This window comes from Mus pahari, chromosome 19 (assembly GCF_900095145.1).
Source record: "Mus pahari chromosome 19, PAHARI_EIJ_v1.1, whole genome shotgun sequence".
NCBI classification, from domain to species: domain Eukaryota; kingdom Metazoa; phylum Chordata; class Mammalia; order Rodentia; family Muridae; genus Mus; species Mus pahari.
In genome coordinates this window covers 59,697,310-59,702,494 of record NC_034608.1, presented here as the reverse complement: position 1 = coordinate 59,702,494, position 5,185 = coordinate 59,697,310, and the positions used below count along the sequence as shown (strand labels likewise).

Genomic DNA, 5,185 nt, shown 5'->3' with positions numbered 1-5,185 from the left:
GGGGAAGGGGAGGAGAGGGGGAGGGGGAGGGGGAGGAGGAAGAAGAGGAGGAGGAGGAGGAGAAGGAGAAGAAGAAGAAAAAGAAGAATTGATAATTACAGAAATAAAGAGGTACAACAAAAGTTGTCCAAAGGACACTCAGGGCAACACTGTGTGCAGCAAGCCATCCAAATCTGTAGCCAATCAAAAAGATCTGTCAGTCGTTTATGAATTCCTCAAAGCATAAATAAAAATGTATTCTGAAATAATATCTATAAGTGATAGGATGCATCTTAATTTTCTTGAATTTTTTATTAGATATTTTCTTTATTTGCATTTCAAATGTTATCGCCTTTCCTGGTTTCCCCTCTGAATTTTTAAAAGAGGAGGTTGTATACGATAGAGTCCTGTGAGCAACTGAACTGAACATACTACTATTAGGTAAAAAGACATAAATAGGTAAATCTCGCAAGTATAATACTTAGTTAATGATAGCAGATACAAAATTTATATATGCATGGCCCTATTACTATATAGATCATGTAAAAACAAAATCAACTTAGAATACTATTGTTGGTAAGTAGAGAATTTAAAGTAGAAATGACTGATTTTTTATATATATATAAAAGTTTAGATGTCTGCTTCTTTTAATATTTTTAAAATAAAATTCCTTTTTTGAGATAAATAATAATGTGATCGATTCTTTCTTTGTAAATGCAAAGTGCAGTCAGTCTGCCAGTAGAACTGACTGACAAAAATACTTTGCTTGCTTACACTTTGTTGATCTGTAACAAGTTGCTTAGGTATGAATGTATGTGGATCCTTGGGAATAATTTGTTTTTCACCTGTAATAGGTAAAGTGTTTAATATTGGGGAACATGCTGTCTTCTTACTTAGAATCATTATAGCCATTCACTTACAGAAAAATAGAATGCAAGCACATTGTAAATTTTATGCTGCTTCAAAGATTTTGCTTGGGTATATGAGCTTTGGGAGAACAAAAAAAGAACCTTAATTCCTCCACCGAGTGTGTGAGGATGTGCTTGTATACATAGTCGGCAACCATACATCTTTTCCTTGGGTCGCTGAACTCACTGTTTGGGCTGGCCTCTGGCGGGATAGATTATAAACCTTTTACATTTTTACATTGGAGCAGATACCCGAGGGATTCTATATACTACTCTAGAGACACTTGCTCATCCATAATCATTCTGCTTTCTTCTCATAAGGAAAACGTGGTATGTTTACACAATGGACTATTATCCAACTATTGAAAAAAAAAGAAAATTATGAAACTCACGGATAAATGGATGGAACAGAAGCAATCATGCTGAGTGAGGTAACCCAGGCTCAGGAAGACAAATATTGGATGCTCTCTGTCGTCTGTGGATGTTAGACTTGGATTTTTTTTTTTTTTTAATGAGCCAAAATTTATTTATTTATTGCACTTGAAGTATTCCTCGATGACATCCTTGGCCTGAGATTCTTTGTCATAGTCCTTAACCACTACGCAACTGCAACCAACCACCTTCCGTGGTTTCCCCTCAAGATCGATTTTACAGAGGCCTACCCATAGTTTCTTGTTATCATCAGCCTTTATCAGGTTGATTTGGTGCTCAGCACAAAGTGCCTCCACCAGCTTGACGTACATGGGCTCATCACAGTTGGATGCGAGCACGCAGGGATGGGCTTGGCGCTCGTCTGAGGCTTCGGCAGCTTCGCATATGCCACGTGCTAGGCCATCGTGGATCAGGACGGTCTTCAGCACCTCTTGTAGAGCAGTGTTGCCGTCCATTACACCTCCAGCAGTTATGCCTTCCTTGGCCATGGCGGTGGATGACGGGTGATGCCGAATCTTGAATGTACTCGAGCTCCGAGCAAGTTGGAGGCAGCAGGGGAAAAGCTAGACTTGGATCTTTACCTATGTGTTCTTTGTTCAAAATACTCATAGAAAAATCAGGAAACTACTAAAGGACAATGGGGAAAGACTTTCAGGGAAAGAGAGATGGCAACGGGAGAAGTGCATTGCTGTAAATGGATAAAATGGAATTTCAGTGGGAAAGGGAAGATAAATCAGGGTGGAAGAGAGAAGGGGAAGATAGACGATAAAAATGGAGGAACAAATATTACTAAGAACTTTCTTTAAAAAAACAAACCAACTTTATTGAAACCTACCAACAGCTCTAGAAGCTTCATATGTTTTATTTGCATATGTTAAATAGTTAAAATGGTGTTGTCCTATAACAAGGTAACAAATAATGATTCTATAGGCAACACAAAGCAAAAACCCAGCCCCAGGAATGGGTTACTTCTTTTGGAGTTACTGACCTGTGATGCCTTATAAACCCCTAAATTATTCAAGCTATGTTCAATGTTCTTGTTTATTCTCCAGAACTTGACAGTAAGATGTCATTGCTGAGAATACCACATGCTTGACTAATCAAACATGGAGAAATAAAGCTGGTACAGACATGGACACTTCATCCCTACTGGCTATCTTCCATAGTGCCGGAAGGTGCTATGCAAGCTACTAGAAGAAAATAGTCATCAGTCTTAGCCAGTTGTGAAATCGGTGAGCCACAGCTGACCTGGAAAGGCACGCCCAGGGAGTCCATAGTGTCACAAGTGTTGTGGGAGCAACTGACTACTATATGATTGATTTAAATCCCATCCCACAAGATGAAACTTATACCTAGCACTGTTACAGAATCAACAAACAATGGCTAGATAGAGCATAGACCTTAAGAGGGAACCTACTGTTATCATTTGGCCAAGTATTGCACATACCTCCTAATGCCTTATCATTATGTGTGGATTAACTAATCTTTCAGCCCTTATAAGAGAAGCTTCTATTTGCAGTAGACGATGTTCAGTGGAGCCCTACAACCTCACATGGTGCAGAGAATAAGAGATTGCCAAATGTTAAGCCCCAAATGGAACGTGTGTGTGTGTGTGTGTGTGTGTGTGTGTGTGTGTGTGTGTGTGTGTNGTGTGTGTGTGTGTGTGTGTGTGTGTGTGTGTGTGTGTGTGTGTGTGTATCTTGCTCCCCTTCCTCAGAAAGCATTGCAGAAAAGGATGGAAAAACAAAAACAGAGTAAGGACTTTTGCTATTGAATCTCTTCAATATTCGAGATAGTAACACCCGCTCTGGTGGTTATCTCTTCATTCTGTGGATTGTTTCCCTTTCGTTTCAGTTTGACATAGTCTCATGCCTAGTTTTGCTTTGTTCTCTGGGATTTTGAGTCATTATGCAATGGACCTGTGTCCTTCCTAATGCCATGGGACACTGTTGCTATATTTTTTTTTTTGTTAGTCTCATAGTTTTAAAAATTACATTGAAGTCTTTGAACCATTTCGAGTTCCTTCCTCCATATGAGAAAATATGGGTAAATAATTACATCCTTCTACATATGAGTAGTTCATTCTTTCAAGAACATGTGTTCAAGAGACTTCCATTCCAAACCCTATCCCTGTATGTGTTGTAAGCATGTAGCTATGTTTAAAAGCAATCCATTGTCTACAGATAACTTAGGTAGTTGTTCTCATCCCCTGGAATTTGAATCTTATTTTATGACAATGGGTTTTGGTCACTATGTCTTCATAGTATGTTTTGAAGTCAAGTGGTTTAATACCTGTTGCTTTATACTTTTGCCTGAGATATTTGGAATCTTTTGTAGCTCAATATGATTTTGTTTTTAGTTTTATTTTTAAAAAATGCTTGTGATTTTTTTTACACCATTTGAAATATAAAATCTACTCTAACTCTCAAAACAAAAGAAACAAAAATTAGGTCAGTTGTGCCTTTGGTCCATGGGTCAGAACCTCTGAAATACAGGATAGTCCTAGAAGGTATTCCCCACTGAGGTAACTGAATGGAGCCTTGAACATTTGAAGGGGCAAATCACACACTAATGTGGGGAAATTATTTTCTCAGTAGAAGAAGAAAGTAACTCTTGAAGTCCCAAGGTCAGACCTTGATGGGTGGACGCCTGTAGGTAGAACACAGCAAGCCAAAGAACAATGGTAGCCATTCGAATCAGTGTAGAAACAACCAACTATTATGGGGAGCCTTTTGAGAGATGTGTTGTAGAAATGTAAAGAAACACTAGAGTTAAGACTACAACAAGAATGGGATGAGTCCGCAGTTCAGAGCGTTGATTGCTCTTCCGAAGGTCCTGAGTTCAAATCCCAGCAACCACATGGTGTCTCACAACCATCCATAATGAGATCTGATGCCCTCTTCTGGTGAGTCCAAAGACAGCTACAGTGTCTGTTGCATATAATAATAAATAAATCTTTGGGCCAGAGTGAGCAGGGCCAGAGCTGGCAGAGGTCCTGAGTTCAATTCCCAGTAACCACATGATGACTCACAACCATCTGTACAGCTTCAGTGTACTCATGTACATAAAATAAATAAATTTAAAAATGCAGACAAAACACCTGTACACAAAGACGTTAAAAAAAAAAAAACTATAACAAGGAACACAATCAGCACATGGATTGGGTATGGAACTGAAGACGTAATGAGGTAATCAGTCTTTGCGAACGTCATAACCACGCCTGCGCAGACGCGCGTCACGCTTAAGTACTGCAGTGGTCAGGGGGAGGTTTCTCTTTCTTCCTTTCTTCTTCCTTCTCGTTTTTCCTTCCTTCCTGACTCGTCTTTTTTATCTTCTTTTCTTGACCTAGAAACTCCACACCAACCAGGGTTATTTAGAATTATGTCATTCATCATTCCCAGGTAGGAAAGAAAGGTGGCATGCAGTGTTGGTCATTTTCAAATGACTCTAGCTCTTTGATGTGTCTGCTCTTTACCTGAAAGATTGCCTTAAATTCCCAGCACAAAATGGGACATAACACCTGCACTGTGTTTGAAAGAACAATGTGCCTACTGAGGCTTTACTTAGCAACAATTCGGCTTTTGATCAAACCTCGGCCGTAGGATGCTTGTTCACTTTCGGATTGTTGCCTCTTTCCTAACAATCATTAGGTATTGAAAAGGTCTGATGCAACAGAACATAATAGATACTGGTTGTAATGGGGTGAAGAGTGGGGTGAAAAGGAAGATGATTACCGGGAGCCTCCAGAAAATTTCCTGTTACTCTTTCACATCTTGTATGTAGAAGATTTATCCCGGCTAATGGGCTGTGCCCTTTAGATCTTTAGACTAGAAACATAAGAATTTAGCCGGGCCTGGTGGCGCAGG

The 5,185-nt window shown here is 39.5% G+C and overlaps 1 pseudogene; it reads right to left on the bottom strand.

Annotated features, from left to right (window-relative positions):
- Positions 1 to 1,414: 1,414 nt before the first annotated feature.
- Positions 1,415 to 1,807, bottom strand: LOC110337053 (annotated as a pseudogene).
- Between the last annotated feature and the right edge of the window lie 3,378 nt (positions 1,808 to 5,185).